This window comes from Maylandia zebra, linkage group LG3, assembly GCF_041146795.1.
Source record: "Maylandia zebra isolate NMK-2024a linkage group LG3, Mzebra_GT3a, whole genome shotgun sequence".
In the NCBI taxonomy this organism is placed as follows: domain Eukaryota; kingdom Metazoa; phylum Chordata; class Actinopteri; order Cichliformes; family Cichlidae; genus Maylandia; species Maylandia zebra.
The window spans coordinates 25,947,919-25,974,739 of NC_135169.1; the positions used below are offsets into that span (position 1 = coordinate 25,947,919).

Below are 26,821 nucleotides of genomic sequence, written 5' to 3' on the forward strand. Positions count from 1 at the left end.
TTGTCTGTTTTATTAACTACTTTAGCCTCTTGCTAACGTTAGACTTGCATCAGTAGTAACTGCTTAGTTGATGCTGATTTTATTCTTTGTGACTATTTTGCTTTAAAAAACTACACAAGGTGAAACAGACATTTTATGTCATTTTTGATACTTTCCTTTGATTTTTCTGGCAAATGTTCTTTTTAGCTTTCTGTTAGAGGCTCGTGGCTAATGCTAAAATAGTATCTCTCATGACATCAGTGGAATCAGCAGTGGCCTAATTGTACATGCTTCGACTGAAGTTATAAGATAAAGATTAAACTCATCAGTTACACTCCCCTACTTTAAGTATAAATGCAGTAAAGCTGTTGCAGTAAACACTGGGAGATTTCCAGAGCAGCTGTGCCAATATTAGCTACAGTGTAAAGTCATGTTATAAGATTAGATATAGACTCGGCTGATTTTCAGTCAGTCTTACGTAAGTTCGATTATCAACCGGACACGTAGTAGTTACATTCATACTGTGAATGAGGAAGTCACAAATTTCAAAAGTGTTTGTAACAACAAACCGAATCTATGCCAGCTAAATCACCCCCACTCAGCTGAACATGGACATTTTTAAGAAGCTAACAAAGGGTTAGTGGCTCAAGCTAAAGCTAAAGGAAGGAGCCTCAGTATAAGCAAAAGGTCAAAGCAGTTAGGGGGACAATTATGGGGATACAGAAAAGCGTTAATGTTGATCTCCTGGTATAGCGTGAAGTTATAAACATTCTGGAAATTAGTGTAGGTACCCGATATTTGTTTTGTTATGTGACTCAGCTGCACCTGCTTTTGCTTTGTAAGCTTAAATATGTCAGGTAATGGTAGGTTTACAGCAACTCATTCTTGCAACTCATCGTTTGGGGGTGGGGGAGACAAAGTTTAATATCTGCTTTGAAAATATGAAAAGTTTATTTTTGTTTGTATATGTGGGAGTTACAGGTCTTAGGGGGGGAAATTGGCAGGTCAAAAAATCAGAATCAACCAAGAACACTGCAGTCGGTGCATCTCTACTCTGTCAGTCGTTACCAGCCAGGAGACTTTGTTCATGTTCATTGGGACCTTCATGATTTGCACCCCCACTCTGCCTACCTGACTTTTTACTTTCACTTCCTATCACTGGTTAGGTTTAGCTAGTAAAAATTACTTGGTTAAGGAAAGGGGAAGATCAGGCGTTGAGTTAAAACAGCCCTATAACAACAGTAACACTACTTGTTCACAAATAACATTTACTGATCACTTGCACTTAAGCTATAGCTCACTGAGTAACAGCAGAAAAAGAATCTTCAGTAAATGGGCCACACCGCCAACTCAGGTCCTGGGGATGAGGTTAATTATTTAATAGCAATATTAGTATTTGGCATTATTTAATTTGTGAATGTAGTTTTTTAAATATATATTCCTTTGTGTATTTTTTAACTTTTGAAGGACTAAGTGGTGTGTTTGTTTACTCTAACTCTGAATCTACAGTCAGTTTTTAGATCACAATGATCAAGTAAACTTGGGATGAATACCACACAATGCTGAGTGGGACTTTTAAAAACTGCGGGAGGCTCTAATAAAACGCCCTGGGCTTTGGAGCTTTGACTGTATGAAGTAAGCTAGGTAATTTGCAGCTTATAAGTATAATCCATTTCTTGCACTTGCTCTCATGAGTTTGGTTTTGGAAAGGCTTAAAACAGAGCCCACCATCGGAGGTCTTTATGGAAGACTTATCTCCTACTACAGCCCCATGTTTGAGCACACTGCTCAATGAGCGCCACCTGTGGTTAGTGTTTGGTTAGGTTAAGATAGTTGAGGGTTTTCCAATTTGTAGGGATGAGAAACACTCACATTATTTTCCCTTATTCATTTGAAGAAAAAAATCTTGGATCTGTGCTTTTTCTCCAATAACAACCACTGACAATCCCCCCTCTCCACCTGCCAAAAAAAGTGGAGTTGCACACACAGTAAAACACATGTTTCCAGCCTGGATGAGGGGATTTTTTCCACCCAGTGTAGACTTTGTACAGGAGTCGGATCTCCTGAGCCGCTTCCAAGATCTCTGCACTGTGAAACACTGGAGGGAATCGGAGCTGGCTTCCTGCGCCCGGAGAGGAGGGGAGGAGTCGCACTGATACAGAGAGGAAGAAGATGTCAGTCGTCGCTTTGGAAAGCGTGATAGCAGAAGGAATGTGTGTGTGCATGTGTGTGTGTCCACTTTCCACTGGAAGTTGTCACTCAGAAGGGCCTAAACTTGAGGAGTTTGCCCTCTGAAACACCTCCTCTTCAGCCTTTTTCATACTGGGCTCATTTCCTGCCATTTTTTGTTGGCTGCTGTTGACCCAAAGTGGGGCAGGAGTATCCCAAGTATGTGAATGGGAACCAAAGTTTGGTGTTTTCTTTTTGTGCCTGTTTCCAGCTTTATACTATGTGGGAAACCACATTCCTTCTTTGACCTCGCACTGATTTTTTTTTTTTTTGAGTTTCTTGTAACAAAATGTTCCCTGCTCTGCCTCACAGTCCCAGTCGTGTTAGACGTTTGCATGAAAAGCACATTTTAATCCGCTTGTGGACAATTCCTAGTTCCTGAGCTCACAGCAGGTGTTATCCCTGAGGTGCTAAAGGCAAAGCACCTGCTGTGACATCACTGAATAGGGGTGTGGCCTCAGGAGATCACTGTGGTGCTTTCTTTTGTTCTTGCTAATTGCTGCACCAATATGTGAAAGATTCATCCACTTTTGCAGGTTTTTATTATCTAAAGCACATAAAAGTGTAGAAATTTATTAGAAAATACTTTAACGAAAGCAACATTACACCAGAAACTATGCCTCAAGATGCTTTATATTTAAGGTAGAGACAATTATACAGGGAAAATACTAACATCAAGTAAACGATGGCTTATCTGAACAAAGGGGACATTTTAATTTTGTTCATATCATTCAGCATGTAGAGAACACAGAAATTGTTTTGCTCCTCTATTTGAACCTAAATCATCTTAATCAAAGAGCCAATGGGAAGGAAATGATTTAAAAGACTTTCCCTCCCCCCTTCTATCTCGTTCCCATGGGTGGATGTCGCCCTCATGACTTAGTATCCCTGCATCTCATCCCCTTCCCCTCCTTTCTCACATTTTTCTCTTCTTTTTCCATCTTCCAACTCTCCTCTGTGACAGGAGACAAAAATAATCCTAAAACCTGTTTTTAGCTATGGTCAACGTTTGATTTTAGACTTCGCGGCTTTGGATATGGAGGTGTTTTGTAATCCCACAGTTTTTTTAATCATATCTACAGTCCGTGAACTCTTTCCTTGAGCCAAAACATTCACTTCTCCTCATCCTCCCCCACCATCTCTCTTCCTACAGCTGGTGATTCAGAGGGCAGCGGTAGCAGGACTGAAAAACTTCCCGCCACCACTCCAAATTTTTATTTAAAAAAAAAAAAATCTTATTTTTGTTTTTAGTTGAAATCAGTATTTGGATCTGCCAAATTTCCAGAGGCAAATCTCATTTGCACATTCTCATACACTAGGTGGAATTATTCATCAAAATGGTGTATTATATAATGTCACAGAAAACTAGCAGTTTCAGAGCTGCAAACATAAACAAACTTTAAACCAAAGCTGATCATGTTTTTTTTTTGGGAGTGCATAATTTAAAAGTTTAATTTTTTGGAATTCACAAACAATAACTTCAAAATGTCGACATGTATATACTTTTAATGAGATGTTTTCATGTATAAACAGCATGGTGGATCAGTGTTTGACATTGCTGCCTCACTGCAGACGGGTCCTGGGTTCAAACCTGGGTAAGACTATTCTGCTTGGAAATTGACTGTTCTTCCCAGGACACCCAAGCAAAAACGTCATTCTTAATCTCAGGATTTTCAGTTCCTGGTTAAATTAAGGTTGAAGAAACATGTAGACATTAACCAAACACAGACGTAAACTGTCTTAGGGTAAATTCTTTGGTCTTTCGATTTTCCGGCTTCTTTCATGGTGATGGACAAACTTCCTTTACCGTGGACAGTGGTGCTGGTGTGGCTTTAGCCATGGTGCTTCTTGGGTTGTTCCTGAACACTCTAACCAATTTCTTTATATGAAGACAGTTTGGTCTCATTCCAGACCCGCTCAGCAACCTAACAAACCCATGTCCAATGGCACGAGGGCTATGTGCATTTTTAGTGCTGTTCGTGTTTCATGCGCAACTGTTGGTATATATCTTTTTATTTCACAAGCTGTCATGCATCTGTTACAGCCACAGATTATTGTTACCAGTATATCTAACACCTACAACCTCTCGGACCAAAGAAATACCTAAAGTATCATCACATTTCCTGAATTTTGCCACTATTTGGTACTGCAGTGTTGATTTTTCTTGCACCAACAGCCTATAAATGTTATAAAAGTTAAATAAGAATACTTAAAGTGTTCCCCAAAAAAAGTAAGAATATATGTCTGAATGAGTTTTCCTAAAATTGATAGCAGATTTAAAAAAGACTTGAGTGTTTTGTGATCACAACGTGTTAATCAATAGACTGTGTTTCTGTTTTGTGTTTGACGAGTTTCATACTTGAAGGAAGAATCGTTCAGCTAGTGTTGTTGAACTTGGTGTTCTGCAGGGAAGCCTTCTAAGTCCTCACATATTTTCATAAATACTTTCATAAACTTATCTTTCTGGGTAAAATTTTTATCCCAAAAATGTGAAACATTTCAAATGTTAAGAAGTTAAGTTTGTATGTATTTCAGCAGACAGCCTCAGTTATAGGGCTGCACGATTTTGCATAAAATGAGAATCACGATTTTTTTGGCTTAGAATTGAGATCACGATTCTCTCACGATTTTCTTTTCCAGTATAAATATTTATTGCACTTAACTGCACATCAACTTCGTAACAGTTGAGACTGAACATAAAAACAATAAATAAACATAAAAATAACAAATGTCTCATGTTTTGTTGTTGCCGCAAAATGTTGTACTGCTTGAAATTCCGTCTCCACCATTGCTCGACACTGCGTGTATAGAGCAGGTAGTGCAACAATAGAAAAATAGTTGCGGGACGGCACTGTGTAGCGTTTGTCTAGGGTGTTGATCATTTTCCTAAATCCCTCGTTTTGCAAAGGGTTGATGGGAGCCATATCTTTGGTCAGGTGATAAGTGATAGCCTCCGTAATTTCTTTGTGCCTGCGGGAGTTCGACGTGTATAGTGAAGCGCTGTATAAGGTTCCCGTTATTGATGTTTGGGTGGTTTACCGGGACAGATTTTCTCCTGTCACTTTCTCGTCATCCCTGACGTGCTCTCCGTTGTTTTTTCCCTGCTAATTTTAGCATCACACGGCACAGCTTCTGTATCACGTGGTATAAGGCTCCGCCCTTGTCATTTGTTGAGCAGGAAGAGTGAGCGCTTGTTTTTATGCAGATTACGTCCCGGATAAAAATGCGGTACAATCGTCGTCGCCTTTTTTTTTTTTTTTTTTTTTAAATCGTTGTCATTTGGAAATGAGATCGCACATAAGTATGAATCGAGATCGCGATTTTCTAACGATTAATCGTGCAGCCCTACTCAGTTACACTACTGTCATCCTAGTAGATGATTTTTGTGTTTTTGACTCACTCTGAAAGCATGAGTATGGGTGTTTTCTTGCAAGGCTTTATGTGACTGCTCAGTTTTAATGTGTGAGAGAGAGCCATTGGTTTATAAAGTTAGGATTATTTGGAGGTGGGGCACAAGCCCCTATCCGATCGTTCAGTCTGACGTCACTAGCCGTGTCTGGGCCTAAACTCCGCTGCAGGTCCATATATCAAATGATCACTGTGGCATTACTGAGAGTTAAAACACTGTCTTAAGTCTTTCATCTTTAATAAAATGATCAGCGTTCTGCTCTACCAGGTGTAACAACTGAGTTCAACATCCAGGCATCCATGAAAACGGAATTTATGACATTTAACGGAGTTAGAAGTTAGCAGGAAATTAGCTCGCTAGCTTCCATCTAAATACAATATAGCATGTCCTGACTGCGGGGTTTTGGAAACAAATTAAAACGTACAGCTCTGTTATCACTTCCAACATAAATGAAGACAGAAAGCTAAACAGCAGTGACGTTTGTAGGGTTACTGAAGTTTGGCTAGCTGGTATATAATGATGTGCTACGTGACCGCTAGTGACACAGCTATGTTAGCATAATATAAACAAGCTAACTTTTTTTCCACTCGATAAAAGTTAACGTGAGTGTTCTCGGTGGTCAGGAACAAATGTAATCGCATGGCAGGATGCTGTAAAAGGACCAAACTTCAGCCAGGAGAACAACTGAGATAATCCATCCACAATACGAGGTTAGTCATTCATATACTGCTGCATGGGCTGGGCTGTAGTTACATCCTAAGGTTTTAAAAACTGAGCTTAAATAAATGATTAGTGGTAATAAAAGCCGAGGGAGGTCAACAGTGATCACTGACTGTTTTAGGAGCTTTTTGAGATTAAATAGAAGAAAATACAAAACATTAAACATGTTAACAACACAAAAGCCATATTAAACGCAGACTACTTTAGACCCGGAAGTAGGATTCGTCATGTCATCACTTAATAATCGGATAGTAGACTTTGTGGGAAGAGTGGCTGTTAATTACACACAGTGTGTGTGTGTGTGTGTGTGTGTGTGTGTGTGTGTGTGTGTGTGTGTGTGTGTGTGTGGGAGAGAGAGAGTGAAAGTGCTGTTGTGACCTCAGTTTATGAAAGCGAGCTGTGGTTTCAGGTACGGAGTCAGAGAAGAAAGCCTATTAACAACTTCCTGTCTTGGCTGAGAGCCCGGCCCTTTCTCTCTCTCTCTCTCTCTCTCTCTTTCACACACGCACACACACACACACACACACACACACACGACCCCATTCAGCTATCTTTGACATAATGCTTTCCCTAGCCCCTTACCCTAACCCTAACCATTAAAAATGAATGCCTACCCCTACCCCTAACCCTTACCCTAAACCTAACCATAACCTAATTGTAACCCTGACACTAAAACCACATTTTGAGCCTCAAAAATGCCTTCAAATTTGTGAGGACCGGTGAGTGTGTCCTCACAAGTGACTGTTGGTTCTCACAAGTATAGTAGAATGCAGATTTCGGTCCTCACGAAGATAGCTCGACAGGAACACACACACACACGCCCGCACACACACACATCAGACACTTCAGAGGACATTGTCTTATAATTATGCATCTTAAACCTTCCCCAGTGTAAACTTTAATGATTTATATCGACATTTCCTGATAATGTCCCCACAACAACAGCAAAACAAACACACACATTTATTGTTAAATAAAGGGACTTAATGTTCTACCAATAAAACAAACAAATGCATAGCCAAAAGGAACAAAACTTTTACATTTTGCGCCCTCTGCTAGAGCTCGTATAGGCTTCAAACAGCCAGTGTATCCTGTGTGCATGTGTGTGTGTGTGCTGTAGTCTTTTGTGCTGATACCTCATGCTGTGAACTACATGTAGTGTGTCTTTCTCTAATATCAGCAGCAATTTGTCAATGTGTAGACAGACACACACAGAGGTGAACAGCTTGAACAGGCATGAGAGAAATGGATAAAAATCACAGGCAAAGTAGAAAAAAAGATTAAATGGGTCGAGGAAAAGGCACAAAGTGAAGAGAGAGGAAAAGAAAGAAAGGAGGAGGGAAATCCAGGAAGGATGGGAGGATCAAGACAAGGAAAAACACAGACATTTCTGTCATTTTTCTTCATTTGATATTTCATTTGTCACTGTTTTTGTGAAGAAAAGTCTTTGAAACTATGCCCTGCAGTCAAACATCTAATTTTGTAAAAACAAATATGTGTCACTTACTCAGAAAACTGAGTAATGTTTGAGTCTGATTTTGTTGTAAACACCCTGCAGCTCATTTAAATTGGCCCTGATATTAGTGCCTAAATGTTTTGCATGTATTTTCAGCCTCGTATTTGCCAGAACTTGAAGCACTTTTAGTGGAGAATGCTCAAGGAAAGTTCTCCTTTACCAGTGGGTATTCCCCTCTGGTGGGATATGGAGCAACTGCAGGTGTGGTGTGGACAACCAGGTGAAAATATGAAGTGAAACTAATGTGTACGAAGGACTGTTAAAGGAAAACAAGTAAAATTCATTTTGACTCTTTTATTGTTAATAACTGATAAAAAAAAATGTTGATCCTTTTTTGGCTTCTTAGGTGGGTTGTGCCAGAAAGAAATTTGAGAACTCATGACTTACTGTAAAGTGGTTAGAATCTGTATTTTTATAGCAGCAAAGCATTAACTAACTGACAATGTTAAACATGAACTAGCATTGTTTTTAGCTCCATCAGGTAGCTTTGCTTTTCAAAATTAAAGCCCTAAAAACCCACTTTGCGGTATCTGCTCAGCATTTAATGGCACAGTTAGAGACTGGCTGGCAGCTACAGAGTTACAGCATATATTTCCTTGTGTAGCGTGAAAAGAAATTAACATCTAAATGTTACGCAGTGGCTGCTTGTTTAAAAAATTATTGGTTTTAAAACTGGGTTCACTATTTTTTCCTTTGCCCCCAAGTGGCTAAGAAAACAAGTTTTTAGCACTTTTTAAAAATGCAAACCAAAGTTATTTCATTTTATGTATCATTTCTTTATTGCGTTGAGAATGTTTTAAGAGCTTTATTTGTGCCAAAAGCACACACTGTATCTGTAAGATGGACACAGATTCTGCAGTTCTGCTTTCTGAATTCTGCATCATATCAGCGCATATGTTATAGCTGTAAAACAATGACATAATATATGCAAAGTAAAAATGTACATAAAGTGAGTAGTTCAGCATCCTGAGGAATAGCTTTGTCATCACAAAAGATAAAATAATACATTTGGATTAAGAACTGTATATATATTCAAATCTCTCATGAGTTGTTAGTGACATCATCAGACAAGTTTCACTAACAACTTTATCCACGTGGATATCAGCTTAGATAAAGTTCTCACATGAGCATTTTACTGCTTTCCATCTCTGTTTGGTAAATGAAGTGGTAGTCATATACTGCTGTTCTAATCTTACCACTCAACGGTTAGGGCTTGTAATCTGTCTTCTGACCCAATAGTCAAAGTACAGTTTCCCTAAGATAGTATTTTATTAATCAGAGCTTTTCCTAACTTTCATGATTTGGTTTGGAGTTTATTCTCCTGTAATTAAACGGTAAAAGTGTAAATTTTCCTGCAGAAAAAGAGAACCAGAGAGGAATTGTCCCAGTGATCCCCAAATTTCCCCACACTGTAAGAAATAACAAACGCCACTGGAGTGCAGGAGATTGGGTAACAGCAGTGATATAATGCAGGAAGAGGCCCTGTGATGAAATACTGTACATGTGCAGAACAGCACTCTGAGTCCAGTGAGATTTTCCACATTTCTTCTTTCCAATCACCTCTACTCCTCTCTCCTCTGTTTCCTCGGTATGACCTGAGGACGAAGCCTCGGGACGGTGTTTACTCTGTCTCCTATACGGCAGATTCCTATCAGGCAGTGTTTGTTTACAGAGTGTGCCTCAGTGGAGGCATATTGTTCAAAGAGCAGATGTAGGCTGCATGATGGCAGCGGTATGTAAGCACAGTAAGCTAAACTGAATACACCACGGATGATGCACTGCTAGTAAAATGTAAGTCCAGGCGAGGGGATGTGACTGTAACATTGCATGATGATGCATCCAGAATGAGGCATGAGGGTTGGTTTTATATTAAAACGTTTCAGCTGACCAGTGTGACTCCAGCAGCTGATGATTAACAAGGTAGTTGCAGAGGTTTGCCAGGTCAGGTTTGGTATTTCCTACACACTCCTTTTCACTGAATGCAGTCATGGAGAAACTCATGGATGACTTCAAATGCTATTTTGGATTATTCTGTTTCTATTATATCTAGTTGCTAGATATAGTTTGTGAAATGACAGTTTTCAGCACCAATTAACCAGACAACAACTGCTAAAAGCTGGTTGATTGCTATGTAGCCTCAGCTTTTCTTATAAAGAAGTACATCATTGCTGTCACAAGGTTCGTAATATGGCCCCAATCCAATTGTCAGTGTCTGCTAGATTGCATTTAATTTTGCACAGGGTTGAATTCTGAAGGAAGCAAACCATGTGATTACCAAATGAAAAGAAGATTCAAAAACTACCCCCACAAATGATGGAAACAGCCAATGTATTTATCTAATTAACCAATCCTAGTAAGCATTGCTTCCATTACTAACTAATAATTACAGGACTAAATGATTAATACCTAAATGTTTTTCTTTGAGACCTCTCTACCAGAAGTAGAAACTTAAAGTTCTGCTTGGGTTGCTTAAAGTCCTTCCAGGCACAACATTGCACTCACTAGTCATCTTGGGGCACAATTTATGCCACTGTGGATTCATTACTGCAACAACTTGATTGGATAGATATTTTACAGAGTTTCAATCTTATAAAAAATAATGATTTGCTTCTTTCGGCTAGAGTAGATATAATCGTGTAAGACTAAGTGCAGTCCATGAGTCATTAGCTCGTAGAGGCATCTTTATCAGCAAAAGCTTGAAGTAATGGTTTCCTGTTGACTTTATCAGTCTCTCACATCGTTGTAGAGGAATTTTGGCCAACTCTTCTTTTTTAAAACATTGCTGCAGTTCTTTGAGGTTTGCAGACATTCTGGACTTTGACTGGGCCACTGCAGCACATTGACACTTCGATTTTGCAGCCATTCATTTGTAGATTTGCTGCTCTGCTTGGGGTCATTGTTCTGTTGCATGGCCGATTAAGCTGTCAGGCAGATGGCCTCACATTTGACTCTACAATACTTTGGTCCGCTTTGGTCTCCTCTTTTCAAAGCACATTATTCCAGAAGTTCGAATGCAGCTTTGTAAACTTAAGCTGTGCTGAGATGTTATTTTTTTAGAGAGAACAGACTTTCTTCTGGCAACCCTTCCAAACACACCTCACTTGTTCAGTGTGTTTTTAATTTTGTGGTCATGAACTTTAACATTTAAGATGCTAACTGAAACCTGTTGTGTCTGAGATGTAGCTCTTGGATTTTTTACAGTTTCTCTTGCAGGTCTGATTTTGGGGAGATGTTTTGCTCTGATGTCCACTTCTGGGAAGATTGTGGCATTGTGTTAACACACACCTGAATGCTCCAGGCCTAAAAATGCCAATACTTCTGCTTTTACAGAGTTGGTTGCACTTAATGACGAATAATAAGTCAAGTGCATTTCAGGTTCTGGGTGTGAGTTACCATCTTAATTCCTATTGAAGCAGTCAGGGGGCCCTGTGAAATGACTATATATGCATCTTATTTGTCATGTCAAGATTCTCACAGATTTGTGCTCAGGATTCTTCAGAATGTGTCTTTTATAACATCTACAATTAAGTAACTCTTTACCCATTTAGCATTTTGTGCAGTAGTCTTAGGAGTAGCTTTGTTAAGCTAGTTAGGGTGAGCAAAACAATAAAACCATGGGCTGGACTGGCAGACAGTCATGTGAAACTCATCAGAGATGTCTTTCAACTGAGAAGAACTGGAGTTTTCCTGCAGGTTTATACCTTTGTAAGACCTTCTGTCATTGTATATATTTCTTTGAAGGTTCTCCCTTAAGTAGACGCTTTACTTTAAAGGACAAATTATTTGATAACATGGAAGGAATTGGTTTAGATAGTTGAGCTTTTATAATACTTACATTGATCCTGTGGTTTGTTGTGGAAGCGATTCAGACATGACTCCATGCATTAAATCATTGAATTCCCTGAAACATGCACAGGCACGTCTATAAAAAAACGAGAAAAAACCCCAAACCTCAATCCATCAGTGTTTCTGCATGTTCGGAGTATTTTTTCTAATGCAGTCCTGCGTATAGGATAGCTGACAGAGGCTTCATGTGTTTGCAGTACGAGGTGTTTTTTTTATCAGTGCGTGTCTCTCCAGAGCTTGTCTCTCTATCATGGACAAAGGGCTGGCTGTCAACACCAACACGTGTAAAGTCAGCCAAGGCATGCTGTAATGGTGGATACAATCACTTCCAGATGACGAGAGGAGTGTGTGTGTGTGTGTGTGCGTGCGTGCGTGCGTGCGTGCGTGCGTGCGTGCGTGTGTGTGTGTGTGTATTTGAGAATGGGAGAGAGAAAGAGAGAGAAAGAAAAAAATCAGAAGAAATTACTTCACTGTTGAGGAGGGAGATATCCAAACCATATACAGGAAAGGAAGAGAAGTCAAACTGATTTTTTTCTGAGAAGAATGGTTCCTATATTTGGCCTCTCTTCATCGGATATAAATGTAATGGACAGATAGAAACAGATGAGGTAGTATGATTCAACAAGTCCCATAAGAGACCAAAAAGTGAACATTATATCCTTCATGAAGGGAGAACTTCAGGATGACTGAAAGATTCTCTTTAGACCCCGCGATTTAAACACATTGTGACACACCAAAAGATATGTGCTTGATTTTTGGATAGTATTATCAGTATTTTGTGGTTCTAGCATGACGCTTGCACTTTTTTGCCTCTATTGTTTTGATTCTTCTTCTTTGGTTTTTCTGATTTGAATAGAGCCCCGTTAGCTTATGGCTTGCCTTCATCACCTTATCACAAAGTTTAACAGAGGGTCCTTTGATGTTTCACTAATGCTACAGTCGCAAAGTCTAGCCAGAACCTCAGATTTGAAACAGAAAATCCTCCACAAACGGTGACATGGTTGCTGCATGACAGCAATTTAACTGCAAAATGATGTAGGTGTTTGGCAACCTTGTATATACATAAGAATATAACCACCAGAGAAAGGTGGCCTCTCACCAGGGTGTTGTATGCTCAACATTTGGGTGATCAGATGTTGTTGGTAGCCATAACTATTAGCAATATGTCTCCAACAGAAAAAAAACAAAACAAAACAAAAAAATCCAATGTAGCCACTGGGCAACCAGTAATTTTTCCTTGTTGAAAGAAAGCTGCCATCCTAATTTTACTCTACCTGAGCCATGGGAAACACTGTTTGTTTTCCAGTTGACTCTTCAGCGTGCTTGTCTCTACCATATTATTAGTTAGTTTCTCAGGAAAAATGACACAGTCATGACTGTTGACATGACAGATTCAGGTGAGGCGGTAAGGCGAGTTTTATTGTCGTGTCCACTGTCTGGTGCTACACAGTGATGGTAAACCTGAAAAAGGCAATTTTCTGTAATGTAGATGAGACGTTCTTTTAAGTAGCTTAATGATATTGCACTTAAATGTTGTAATCTAACACAAGCAAATCTGTTCAACTCCATGAACAGATTTGTTTGAACAGTTGAGGACTGGCATGCACGTAGACATCCGGGTGGAGAATTTTACTTTGCAATTTGTCATTTGTTATTTTGTCAATCTTGTTTTTAGCTCATAGGCAGCTTTTAGGCCTCAGTTCTTACAGACGGATTAAAAAAGTACAATCTTTGAAGAGTCACTTGAAAAAAAACAAACTTGAAATGTCATTCTCTGTTTTCTTTGTACTATATTGTGAGGTCTTTCCTTTTTTTGCTATATAATTAAAATTGAATTGAACTGAAAAAAAAAATCCCAGTAGGCACAACAAATGGTGATTACTTTTAACACTTCTTGGTCGTGGAGGATTATTTGATATGCTATATCTGTGGAACGTGGAACGAGCTCCTTTAGAGATTAGACAAGCCACTTCTTTACCTGTTTTTAAGTCACTCTTGAAAGCCCACCTCTTTACCCTGGCCTTTAACACCACGTGAGATGTTGGTTTTATTTTTTATTTTTATTAGGGCCCGAGCACCGAGAGTATTGTATCTGCTCCGTTTCTTCTTCTTCTTATTATTCAGGCAAAACAAGGGCCTTTTTGAGGGCCTAAACATGCTCAAAAACTCGTGAAATTTTGCACACATGCCAGGTCTGGTGAAAAATTTTGTATTTTAATGGTTTTACATATGAGCACTGGGAAATGGCTCTAGAGTGCCACCTATGCCTTGTTAAATGCAGCCCTACGACCACATCGTTTGAGCTACATGTATGAAATTTGGCACACATCTGTACCATGCCAAGACGAACAAAAAAGTCTGTGGGCCCATTGACGCAAACCCAACAGGAAGTCCGCAATTTAGAAGTGAATGTGACATTTTGGCTCTAATTTTGCCATTTCCATGCCTCGAACTTTTTCGAACTCCTCCTTGGGATTTGGTTGTATAACCTTCATATTTGGTCAGTGCCAACTACACACCTGGGCCATGTTAAATTGCGGAGCTTTTGAGTTTTCACAATACGGTGACGCGTGGCGCCATGGCGAATTTCGATGACTCGCCATGAAAATGTTATTGCCTCTCATTCTGTCATACATTGTCCGATCTGGACCAAAGAGCACACATATGATAAGGCTCCACCCCTGAACATATTTCAACTGCCATATTTGACATAAGGGCCAGCGCCACCTAGTGGGAACAGGAAATGCCATGTTTTACACTTTGGGATACAGTATTGTGATGGGTGACATCTGAAGCCTCAAATTTCTCCAGGAAAGGCGTAAGGAGTTGGTCTTGGGTTACAGTGAAAACTGTGAGTTTTCGCAAAAGGGTGTGACCCCAGCAGCATGGCGAACTTTGATGTCTCGCCATGAAGAAACAAATTAGTGTAACTCAATGAAATCCAGTCTGATCAGTACCAGACTTTACAGGCATGATGTCAGACCCGCCCTGAACAGATTGATGTGGCCATTGTCGGAAATACGGACAGCGCCACCTAGTGGCAAGAGGAAATGTCATGTCTTTCATTTTGCTGTACTGATTTTCACATGTCCACCTCAAAAGCGGTGAATATCACCGTCTGTCCCTCATGCTGCTTCAGTGAGAAAATTGTGACTTTAAACTGAATGGCGCACCCTGGTGGGAAGGCGGTTCACCATGAAAGATGAAGTGGCTTTAGAGGGGCTTGGAAAGTTTAAAAGGTCTTGAAATTTGGCCCACACCTCCAATGTGACGAGGGCTATCTTGTTATGTGATCATTTTCATTGAATAGCGCAAAATGGCTCCACAGCGCCCCCTACAAAATTTCAAAACATCAGCCCCTGCTATGTGTTTCATTTATGAGTCTGAAACCTGGTAAACTTATAGGAGATATCAAGATGTACAAAAAAGTGTCTTGGAGCAATATCCCAAATCCAACAGGAAGTCAGCCATTTTAAAATTAATGTGTAATTTTGGCGACATTTTCCCCTCTTTTCAGGCACCGTACTTTGACGAACTCCTCCAAGGGATTTCATCTAACTGACGCGATCTCCAGTGTGTGGAATCTAAAGACCTTTGTGATGTTAAATTGCGAAGCTTTTTACATTCAGGGAAACGGGGTGGTCATAGCGGCACGTGGAGTTTCAATCACTCGCCAAAAAGCAGTAATCTGCTGTCACTCAAAAACACAATGTCCAATCTCTCCCAAAGTTCGCAGGCGTGATGAGACTCGAGCTCGGAAATGTTTGTAATACCATTTGTCAGTAATGGTTTGAGCGCCACCTAGTGGGAGGACTATAATCATGATTGAATGAGATGAAATGTTAGCTGGTGGTTAAATGCATGAATTCCATCAATGTGACATCCGATTGGAGGTGCTTGTTTTAGGTGTTGGGCGTGGCTCGACGCGCTGGGGGTGCGAGGGCCCTCATAACGCTGCTTGCAGCTTTAATTTTAGTTGTTTTTAGCTGATTCAATGCTGTTTTATCTTGTTTTTCTTTTAATATAGGGCTGTTTTAATTTTATGCATTATGTGTTTTATTTATTTATTTTTTGCTGTTTTCTGTTATTCTATTGTTCTTTTAACTTATTTTCTGTACAGCACTTTGGTCCTGTGCTGGGTATTTTAAAAGTACTTTATAAATAAAATTGGATTGGATTGGATATCAATCATGATCAGGAATTTGCTCGAACAATGAGTGACAGGGAGCTTTATTTATTTGAAAGCAGAAGTCAGTTCTCAAAGGTCCTCAAACTTAGTTAAAAACTTTGGTAGTTTAGTTTTTGGTTGTCTGATTAAAGAGTCGAGGAGGAGAGAGGAGATGAAACCTGGCTGCTTTCGGCGCTGTCAGGGGCGTTTTTATTGGCAGGGTGTTGTGGAGAGGATGCTGAGCTTTAGACGGGATAAAGCAGCAGAACACACAGTTCCGAATCTGAACACATGGACCCGGACACCCTAACAAGTGTGTGTGTGTGTGTGTGTGTGTGTGTGCCCATGCCTCCTGCCTCCTGCTACCAGCCCACTGCCTGGCAACCATGATGCTCTGTGTGTGTGTGTGTGTGTGTGTGTGTGTGTGTGTGTGTGTGTGTGTGTGTGTAAACATCACACAGACCTGCTATTTCCTCTGTTAGCACCTCATTCTTTATGGTCTCCACATTTGTGTTTGGTGTCATTCATGAGTCATAACGAGCCTGCTTTTGCTTTGTTTTCAGTTTGGTGTTGCATATGGGTGGCATTAACGCTGTTTTTCAATCAGTCTGTTACATAGGGGTCATCAGTCTATATTACCAGTAGATGTTCTTCTCCGCCTACATGCAGGCAGTAGTTACCTCATTCAGTACTGGTCAATCTGGCATGAATATTAACTGGAAGTTTGAGACCTGTCATAGATGTAGCCTTCTATTTTTGCTTTTGCTTTTTTAATGTTTAATTTTCACGCACTGTAAAGAAACCAAAGCTTGGTTAGCTGTAGACCAACAAAAGGTTACTGTGACATTTACATTGACCACAGAAGGCAGCCTGTGTAGTTTTTTGGGAAAATGGACGTATATGGGCAGGCAGATGCCATCCTGCTCAAAGATTCTTTTAGGAATCTCATCAAGGGTAAATCTTCTGATGGGGGGCTTTGAATTCTTAACAACTTGCAGGATTTTCCACCAGTTTTCAAGTAAATTTGTTGGTTGTCACTCAAAAACACTAAGTGAAGTATTTCTAGGCCATTTCTTTCCTACAACATTAAGAGCATTGCTGAATGTTCTGGGCTTCTAGTTTGTGCTGCACCTTTTCAAGTTTTACCGTCTAGTACTTGGCTAGGAGGCTGCTAGTTGTAGTGGTAGCATGACCGAGCGGTCTAAGGTGCTGGATTAAGGCGCCAGTCTCTTCGGGGGCGTGGGTTCGAATCCCACTGCTGCCACGCAGATGTAGCTGCAAAGTTCCCTTGGTGTTGGGTTTCATGTCTTGCCAATAAATGGAAAGTCCTACATGGCATGGAGATTAAATTTTGTTGCCACATGTATGCCAAGTCCAACTTGCAGGAATCACCTCAAGAGTAAATCTTTTGATGGAGGGCTTTGAAGTCTTAACAACTTGCAGAATTTTCCCACCAGTTTTCAAGTTAATTTGTTGGTTTTCACTCATGGTGTCATCCCTGACTAGTTACTGCTTTTAACCAGAACCTGCAGCCAGTGGGGGAGTGGTTAAGGTGGTGCTGTGTTGCACTCACCATGACTGCAGAGTTACAAAAGTGTCCTTGATTTCACTACAGTGGTGTGCAAGCACCTCACTCCCATATGGTCTAGCGGTTAGGATTCCTGGTTTTCACCCAGGCGGCCCGGGTTCGACTCCCGGTATGGGAACATGTCTTTAATGTTTCCCTAAGCCAAGGTGTACCGTGTGTTATTCCTCTACTGGGATAAATGGGGATGGTTATTGGCAGGTACCTGTTGCCTTTTGACAATGTGCTAGTGAACAAAGCAATCACAAGGAGCTTCTTAGTGCAGCACTGCATACCCATTTGCAACCTCCAGTCAATACTCTCCAAGCAGGAGCAGAATACAGACTTTTCCCTCTTCCCCTTAGGATTGCCATGAAGGAAACAGGAAAACCAGCCAAAACCTGGCTAAGCGCATGTCACGACACAAAACAGCTAGCTGGTCAGGCCAGTTCTCAGCAGTCTGTTTAGACCTACAGTTCAGTGGCCGCTCTTCTACTGATGAGGATGTACACATTCTGGGCGGGGAGGTAGGATAGTGTGAGCGGGGAGTCAAGGAGGCCATTTATGTGAAAAGCAAATGGCCATCTTTGAACGGAGGGAGCAGGACTAAGGGTACATGTTTCACCATCTTTCAGTGCTGTGATTGCAGCCATTCCCCAACTCTCTGTGAATGGTAATCCTGTCCATTGATCAATGGTTGTGGCAATTTGCATGTGAATGATGATGAAAGTGAGCCAACAGCCCATTGTTAATCAGTGCAAACAAACTGATCACCATTGTTAATCAGTTTTGGGTATTATGCAAAGGTACTGTTTATGAAGTTGAAGAAACTCGTTCCAGTTTGTGTTACACCTTTGCAAGCTTTGCTGTTTCCCTGCTGTAACTACATGCCACTCAAGTGTGCTTCAAGTCCACCGCATTGTAAGGTGTTAGGTTGTGAGGTCTAAGGACCTGGGTTAAGGCTTTGGGCTCTTCACACGTGTGGGTTGAAATCTCATTGCTGCAATAGGATCTTACCCAGGGCAGGCAGATGCCATCCTGTCCAAAAACACTCAGTGAAGTAGGAGACCATTTCTTTCCTACAACATTAAGAGCATTGCTGAATGTTCTGGGCTTCTAGTTTGTGCTGCACCTTTTCAAGTTTTACCGTCTAGTACTTGGCTAGGAGGCTGCTAGTTGTAGTGGTAGCATGACCGAGCGGTCTAAGGTGCTGGATTAAGGCTCCAGTCTCTTCGGGGGCGTGGGTTCGAATCCCACTGCTGCCACGCAGATGTAGCTGCAAAGTTCCCTTGGTGTTGGGTTTCATGTCTTGCCAATAAATGGAAAGTCCTACATGGCATGGAGATTAAATTCTGTTGCCACACGTATGCCAAGTCCAACTTGCAGGAATCAGCTCAAGAGTAAATCTTTTGATGGAGGGCTTTGAAGTCTTAACAACTTGCAGAATTTTCCCACCAGTTTTCAAGTTAATTTGTTGGTTTTCACTCATGGTGTCATCCCTGACTAGTTACTGCTTTTAACCAGAACCTGCAGCCAGTGGGGGAGTGGTTAAGGTGGTGCTGTGTTGCACTCACCATGACTGCAGAGTTACAAAAGTGTCCTTGATTTCACTACAGTGGTGTGCAAAGCACCTCACTCCCATATGGTCTAGAGGTTAGGATTCCTGGTTTTCACCCAGGCGCCCCGGGTTCGACTCCCGGTATGGGAACATGTCTTTAATGTTTCCCTAAGCCAAGGTGTACCGTGTGTTATTCCTCTACTGGGATAAATGGGGATGGTTATTGGCAGGTACCTGTTGCCTTTTGACAATGTGCTAGTGAACAAAGCAATCACAAGGAGCTTCTTAGTGCAGCACTGCATACCCATTTGCAACCTCCAGTCAATACTCTCCAAGCAGGAGCAGAATACAGACTTTTCCCTCTTCCCCTTAGGATTGCCATGAAGGAAACAGGAAAACCAGCCAAAACCTGGCTAAGCGCATGTCACGACACAAAACAGCTAGCTGGTCAGGCCAGTTCTCAGCAGTCTGTTTAGACCTACAGTTCAGTGGCCGCTCTTCTACTGATGAGGATGTACACATTCTGGGCGGGGAGGTAGGATAGTGTGAGCGGGGAGTCAAGGAGGCCATTTATGTGAAAAGCAAATGGCCATCTTTGAACGGAGGGAGCAGGACTAAGGGTACATGTTTCACCATCTTTCAGTGCTGTGATTGCAGCCATTCCCCAACTCTCTGTGAATGGTAATCCTGTCCATTGATCAATGGTTGTGGCAATTTGCATGTGAATGATGATGAAAGTGAGCCAACAGCCCATTGTTAATCAGTGCAAACAAACTGATCACCATTGTTAATCAGTTTTGGGTATTATGCAAAGGTACTGTTTATGAAGTTGAAGAAACTCGTTCCAGTTTGTGTTACACCTTTGCAAGCTTTGCTGTTTCCCTGCTGTAACTACATGCCACTCAAGTGTGCTTCAAGTCCACCGCATTGTAAGGTGTTAGGTTGTGAGGTCTAAGGACCTGGGTTAAGGCTTTGGGCTCTTCACACGTGTGGGTTGAAATCTCATTGCTGCAATAGGATCTTACCCAGGGCAGGCAGATGCCATCCTGTCCAAAAACACTCAGTGAAGTAGGAGACCATTTCTTTCCTACAACATTAAGAGCATTGCTGAATGTTCTGGGCTTCTAGTTTGTGCTGCACCTTTTCAAGTTTTACCGTCTAGTACTTGGCTAGGAGGCTGCTAGTTGTAGTGGTAGCATGACCGAGCGGTCTAAGGTGCTGGATTAAGGCTCCAGTCTCTTCGGGGGCGTGGGTTCGAATCCCACTGCTGCCACGCAGATGTAGCTGCAAAGTTCCCTTGGTGTTGGGTTTCATGTCTTGCCAATAAATGGAAAGTCCTACATGGCATGGAGATTAAATTCTGTTGCCACACGTATGCCAAGTCCAACTTGCAGGAATCAGCTCAAGAGTAAATCTTTTGATGGAGGGCTTTGAAGTCTTAACAACTTGCAGAATTTTCCCACCAGTTTTCAAGTTAATTTGTTGGTTTTCACTCATGGTGTCATCCCTGACTAGTTACTGCTTTTAACCAGAACCTGCAGCCAGTGGGGGAGTGGTTAAGGTGGTGCTGTGTTGCACTCACCATGACTGCAGAGTTACAAAAGTGTCCTTGATTTCACTACAGTGGTGTGCAAAGCACCTCACTCCCATATGGTCTAGCGGTTAAGATTCCTGGTTTTCACCCAGGCGGCCCGGGTTCGACTCCCGGTATGGGAACATGTCTTTAATGTTTCCCTAAGCCAAGGTGTACCGTGTGTTATTCCTCTACTGGGATAAATGGGGATGGTTATTGGCAGGTACCTGTTGCCTTTTGACAATGTGCTAGTGAACAAAGCAATCACAAGGAGCTTCTTAGTGCAGCACTGCATACCCATTTGCAACCTCCAGTCAATACTCTCCAAGCAGGAGCAGAATACAGACTTTTCCCTCTTCCCCTTAGGATTGCCATGAAGGAAACAGGAAAACCAGCCAAAACCTGGCTAAGCGCATGTCACGACACAAAACAGCTAGCTGGTCAGGCCAGTTCTCAGCAGTCTGTTTAGACCTACAGTTCAGTGGCCGCTCTTCTACTGATGAGGATGTACACATTCTGGGCGGGGAGGTAGGATAGTGTGAGCGGGGAGTCAAGGAGGCCATTTATGTGAAAAGCAAATGGCCATCTTTGAACGGAGGGAGCAGGACTAAGGGTACATGTTTCACCATCTTTCAGTGCTGTGATTGCAGCCATTCCCCAACTCTCTGTGAATGGTAATCCTGTCCATTGATCAATGGTTGTGGCAATTTGCATGTGAATGATGATGAAAGTGAGCCAACAGCCCATTGTTAATCAGTGCAAACAAACTGATCACCATTGTTAATCAGTTTTGGGTATTATGCAAAGGTACTGTTTATGAAGTTGAAGAAACTCGTTCCAGTTTGTGTTACACCTTTGCAAGCTTTGCTGTTTCCCTGCTGTAACTACATGCCACTCAAGTGTGCTTCAAGTCCACCGCATTGTAAGGTGTTAGGTTGTGAGGTCTAAGGACCTGGGTTAAGGCTTTGGGCTCTTCACACGTGTGGGTTGAAATCTCATTGCTGCAATAGGATCTTACCCAGGGCAGGCAGATGCCATCCTGTCCAAAAACACTCAGTGAAGTAGGAGACCATTTCTTTCCTACAACATTAAGAGCATTGCTGAATGTTCTGGGCTTCTAGTTTGTGCTGCACCTTTTCAAGTTTTACCGTCTAGTACTTGGCTAGGAGGCTGCTAGTTGTAGTGGTAGCATGACCGAGCGGTCTAAGGTGCTGGATTAAGGCTCCAGTCTCTTCGGGGGCGTGGGTTCGAATCCCACTGCTGCCACGCAGATGTAGCTGCAAAGTTCCCTTGGTGTTGGGTTTCATGTCTTGCCAATAAATGGAAAGTCCTACATGGCATGGAGATTAAATTCTGTTGCCACACGTATGCCAAGTCCAACTTGCAGGAATCAGCTCAAGAGTAAATCTTTTGATGGAGGGCTTTGAAGTCTTAACAACTTGCAGAATTTTCCCACCAGTTTTCAAGTTAATTTGTTGGTTTTCACTCATGGTGTCATCCCTGACTAGTTACTGCTTTTAACCAGAACCTGCAGCCAGTGGGGGAGTGGTTAAGGTGGTGCTGTGTTGCACTCACCATGACTGCAGAGTTACAAAAGTGTCCTTGATTTCACTACAGTGGTGTGCAAAGCACCTCACTCCCATATGGTCTAGAGGTTAGGATTCCTGGTTTTCACCCAGGCGGCCCGGGTTCGACTCCCGGTATGGGAACATGTCTTTAATGTTTCCCTAAGCCAAGGTGTACCGTGTGTTATTCCTCTACTGGGATAAATGGGGATGGTTATTGGCAGGTACCTGTTGCCTTTTGACAATGTGCTAGTGAACAAAGCAATCACAAGGAGCTTCTTAGTGCAGCACTGCATACCCATTTGCAACCTCCAGTCAATACTCTCCAAGCAGGAGCAGAATACAGACTTTTCCCTCTTCCCCTTAGGATTGCCATGAAGGAAACAGGAAAACCAGCCAAAACCTGGCTAAGCGCATGTCACGACACAAAACAGCTAGCTGGTCAGGCCAGTTCTCAGCAGTCTGTTTAGACCTACAGTTCAGTGGCCGCTCTTCTACTGATGAGGATGTACACATTCTGGGCGGGGAGGTAGGATAGTGTGAGCGGGGAGTCAAGGAGGCCATTTATGTGAAAAGCAAATGGCCATCTTTGAACGGAGGGAGCAGGACTAAGGGTACATGTTTCACCATCTTTCAGTGCTGTGATTGCAGCCATTCCCCAACTCTCTGTGAATGGTAATCCTGTCCATTGATCAATGGTTGTGGCAATTTGCATGTGAATGATGATGAAAGTGAGCCAACAGCCCATTGTTAATCAGTGCAAACAAACTGATCACCATTGTTAATCAGTTTTGGGTATTATGCAAAGGTACTGTTTATGAAGTTGAAGAAACTCGTTCCAGTTTGTGTTACACCTTTGCAAGCTTTGCTGTTTCCCTGCTGTAACTACATGCCACTCAAGTGTGCTTCAAGTCCACCGCATTGTAAGGTGTTAGGTTGTGAGGTCTAAGGACCTGGGTTAAGGCTTTGGGCTCTTCACACGTGTGGGTTGAAATCTCATTGCTGCAATAGGATCTTACCCAGGGCAGGCAGATGCCATCCTGTCCAAAAACACTCAGTGAAGTAGGAGACCATTTCTTTCCTACAACATTAAGAGCATTGCTGAATGTTCTGGGCTTCTAGTTTGTGCTGCACCTTTTCAAGTTTTACCGTCTAGTACTTGGCTAGGAGGCTGCTAGTTGTAGTGGTAGCATGACCGAGCGGTCTAAGGTGCTGGATTAAGGCTCCAGTCTCTTCGGGGGCGTGGGTTCGAATCCCACTGCTGCCACGCAGATGTAGCTGCAAAGTTCCCTTGGTGTTGGGTTTCATGTCTTGCCAATAAATGGAAAGTCCTACATGGCATGGAGATTAAATTCTGTTGCCACACGTATGCCAAGTCCAACTTGCAGGAATCAGCTCAAGAGTAAATCTTTTGATGGAGGGCTTTGAAGTCTTAACAACTTGCAGAATTTTCCCACCAGTTTTCAAGTTAATTTGTTGGTTTTCACTCATGGTGTCATCCCTGACTAGTTACTGCTTTTAACCAGAACCTGCAGCCAGTGGGGGAGTGGTTAAGGTGGTGCTGTGTTGCACTCACCATGACTGCAGAGTTACAAAAGTGTCCTTGATTTCACTACAGTGGTGTGCAAAGCACCTCACTCCCATATGGTCTAGAGGTTAGGATTCCTGGTTTTCACCCAGGCGCCCCGGGTTCGACTCCCGGTATGGGAACATGTCTTTAATGTTTCCCTAAGCCAAGGTGTACCGTGTGTTATTCCTCTACTGGGATAAATGGGGATGGTTATTGGCAGGTACCTGTTGCCTTTTGACAATGTGCTAGTGAACAAAGCAATCACAAGGAGCTTCTTAGTGCAGCACTGCATACCCATTTGCAACCTCCAGTCAATACTCTCCAAGCAGGAGCAGAATACAGACTTTTCCCTCTTCCCCTTAGGATTGCCATGAAGGAAACAGGAAAACCAGCCAAAACCTGGCTAAGCGCATGTCACGACACAAAACAGCTAGCTGGTCAGGCCAGTTCTCAGCAGTCTGTTTAGACCTACAGTTCAGTGGCCGCTCTTCTACTGATGAGGATGTACACATTCTGGGCGGGGAGGTAGGATAGTGTGAGCGGGGAGTCAAGGAGGCCATTTATGTGAAAAGCAAATGGCCATCTTTGAACGGAGGGAGCAGGACTAAGGGTACATGTTTCACCATCTTTCAGTGCTGTGATTGCAGCCATTCCCCAACTCTCTGTGAATGGTAATCCTGTCCATTGATCAATGGTTGTGGCAATTTGCATGTGAATGATGATGAAAGTGAGCCAACAGCCCATTGTTAATCAGTGCAAACAAACTGATCACCATTGTTAATCAGTTTTGGGTATTATGCAAAGGTACTGTTTATGAAGTTGAAGAAACTCGTTCCAGTTTGTGTTACACCTTTGCAAGCTTTGCTGTTTCCCTGCTGTAACTACATGCCACTCAAGTGTGCTTCAAGTCCACCGCATTGTAAGGTGTTAGGTTGTGAGGTCTAAGGACCTGGGTTAAGGCTTTGGGCTCTTCACACGTGTGGGTTGAAATCTCATTGCTGCAATAGGATCTTACCCAGGGCAGGCAGATGCCATCCTGTCCAAAAACACTCAGTGAAGTAGGAGACCATTTCTTTCCTACAACATTAAGAGCATTGCTGAATGTTCTGGGCTTCTAGTTTGTGCTGCACCTTTTCAAGTTTTACCGTCTAGTACTTGGCTAGGAGGCTGCTAGTTGTAGTGGTAGCATGACCGAGCGGTCTAAGGTGCTGGATTAAGGCTCCAGTCTCTTCGGGGGCGTGGGTTCGAATCCCACTGCTGCCACGCAGATGTAGCTGCAAAGTTCCCTTGGTGTTGGGTTTCATGTCTTGCCAATAAATGGAAAGTCCTACATGGCATGGAGATTAAATTCTGTTGCCACACGTATGCCAAGTCCAACTTGCAGGAATCAGCTCAAGAGTAAATCTTTTGATGGAGGGCTTTGAAGTCTTAACAACTTGCAGAATTTTCCCACCAGTTTTCAAGTTAATTTGTTGGTTTTCACTCATGGTGTCATCCCTGACTAGTTACTGCTTTTAACCAGAACCTGCAGCCAGTGGGGGAGTGGTTAAGGTGGTGCTGTGTTGCACTCACCATGACTGCAGAGTTACAAAAGTGTCCTTGATTTCACTACAGTGGTGTGCAAAGCACCTCACTCCCATATGGTCTAGCGGTTAAGATTCCTGGTTTTCACCCAGGCGGCCCGGGTTCGACTCCCGGTATGGGAACATGTCTTTAATGTTTCCCTAAGCCAAGGTGTACCGTGTGTTATTCCTCTACTGGGATAAATGGGGATGGTTATTGGCAGGTACCTGTTGCCTTTTGACAATGTGCTAGTGAACAAAGCAATCACAAGGAGCTTCTTAGTGCAGCACTGCATACCCATTTGCAACCTCCAGTCAATACTCTCCAAGCAGGAGCAGAATACAGACTTTTCCCTCTTCCCCTTAGGATTGCCATGAAGGAAACAGGAAAACCAGCCAAAACCTGGCTAAGCGCATGTCACGACACAAAACAGCTAGCTGGTCAGGCCAGTTCTCAGCAGTCTGTTTAGACCTACAGTTCAGTGGCCGCTCTTCTACTGATGAGGATGTACACATTCTGGGCGGGGAGGTAGGATAGTGTGAGCGGGGAGTCAAGGAGGCCATTTATGTGAAAAGCAAATGGCCATCTTTGAACGGAGGGAGCAGGACTAAGGGTACATGTTTCACCATCTTTCAGTGCTGTGATTGCAGCCATTCCCCAACTCTCTGTGAATGGTAATCCTGTCCATTGATCAATGGTTGTGGCAATTTGCATGTGAATGATGATGAAAGTGAGCCAACAGCCCATTGTTAATCAGTGCAAACAAACTGATCACCATTGTTAATCAGTTTTGGGTATTATGCAAAGGTACTGTTTATGAAGTTGAAGAAACTCGTTCCAGTTTGTGTTACACCTTTGCAAGCTTTGCTGTTTCCCTGCTGTAACTACATGCCACTCAAGTGTGCTTCAAGTCCACCGCATTGTAAGGTGTTAGGTTGTGAGGTCTAAGGACCTGGGTTAAGGCTTTGGGCTCTTCACACGTGTGGGTTGAAATCTCATTGCTGCAATAGGATCTTACCCAGGGCAGGCAGATGCCATCCTGTCCAAAAACACTCAGTGAAGTAGGAGACCATTTCTTTCCTACAACATTAAGAGCATTGCTGAATGTTCTGGGCTTCTAGTTTGTGCTGCACCTTTTCAAGTTTTACCGTCTAGTACTTGGCTAGGAGGCTGCTAGTTGTAGTGGTAGCATGACCGAGCGGTCTAAGGTGCTGGATTAAGGCTCCAGTCTCTTCGGGGGCGTGGGTTCGAATCCCACTGCTGCCACGCAGATGTAGCTGCAAAGTTCCCTTGGTGTTGGGTTTCATGTCTTGCCAATAAATGGAAAGTCCTACATGGCATGGAGATTAAATTCTGTTGCCACACGTATGCCAAGTCCAACTTGCAGGAATCAGCTCAAGAGTAAATCTTTTGATGGAGGGCTTTGAAGTCTTAACAACTTGCAGAATTTTCCCACCAGTTTTCAAGTTAATTTGTTGGTTTTCACTCATGGTGTCATCCCTGACTAGTTACTGCTTTTAACCAGAACCTGCAGCCAGTGGGGGAGTGGTTAAGGTGGTGC

At 42.4% G+C, this 26,821-nt stretch overlaps 1 protein-coding gene and 13 non-coding genes across 14 annotated transcripts in view; all 14 read left to right on the forward strand.

Moving 5' to 3' along the window:
* The window catches only part of nhsl2 (NHS-like 2), a 231,083-nt gene that overhangs the window by 4,989 nt on the left and 199,273 nt on the right, over positions 1–26,821 (forward strand). The window lies entirely within an intron of this gene.
* On the forward strand, positions 17,050–17,131 carry trnal-aag (transfer RNA leucine (anticodon AAG)). Its single transcript has one exon. It is a non-coding gene; the product is annotated as a tRNA-Leu (tRNA).
* trnae-uuc (transfer RNA glutamic acid (anticodon UUC)) lies at positions 17,502–17,573 on the forward strand. Its single transcript has one exon. It is a non-coding gene; the product is annotated as a tRNA-Glu (tRNA).
* On the forward strand, positions 18,615–18,696 carry trnal-aag (transfer RNA leucine (anticodon AAG)). The gene has a single exon. It is a non-coding gene; the product is annotated as a tRNA-Leu (tRNA).
* trnae-uuc (transfer RNA glutamic acid (anticodon UUC)) lies at positions 19,068–19,139 on the forward strand. Its single transcript has one exon. It is a non-coding gene; the product is annotated as a tRNA-Glu (tRNA).
* On the forward strand, positions 20,181–20,262 carry trnal-aag (transfer RNA leucine (anticodon AAG)). Its single transcript has one exon. It is a non-coding gene; the product is annotated as a tRNA-Leu (tRNA).
* On the forward strand, positions 20,634–20,705 carry trnae-uuc (transfer RNA glutamic acid (anticodon UUC)). Its single transcript has one exon. It is a non-coding gene; the product is annotated as a tRNA-Glu (tRNA).
* On the forward strand, positions 21,747–21,828 carry trnal-aag (transfer RNA leucine (anticodon AAG)). The gene has a single exon. It is a non-coding gene; the product is annotated as a tRNA-Leu (tRNA).
* Positions 22,200–22,271, forward strand: trnae-uuc (transfer RNA glutamic acid (anticodon UUC)). Its single transcript has one exon. It is a non-coding gene; the product is annotated as a tRNA-Glu (tRNA).
* Positions 23,313–23,394, forward strand: trnal-aag (transfer RNA leucine (anticodon AAG)). The gene has a single exon. It is a non-coding gene; the product is annotated as a tRNA-Leu (tRNA).
* trnae-uuc (transfer RNA glutamic acid (anticodon UUC)) lies at positions 23,766–23,837 on the forward strand. Its single transcript has one exon. It is a non-coding gene; the product is annotated as a tRNA-Glu (tRNA).
* trnal-aag (transfer RNA leucine (anticodon AAG)) lies at positions 24,879–24,960 on the forward strand. The gene has a single exon. It is a non-coding gene; the product is annotated as a tRNA-Leu (tRNA).
* On the forward strand, positions 25,332–25,403 carry trnae-uuc (transfer RNA glutamic acid (anticodon UUC)). The gene has a single exon. It is a non-coding gene; the product is annotated as a tRNA-Glu (tRNA).
* On the forward strand, positions 26,445–26,526 carry trnal-aag (transfer RNA leucine (anticodon AAG)). The gene has a single exon. It is a non-coding gene; the product is annotated as a tRNA-Leu (tRNA).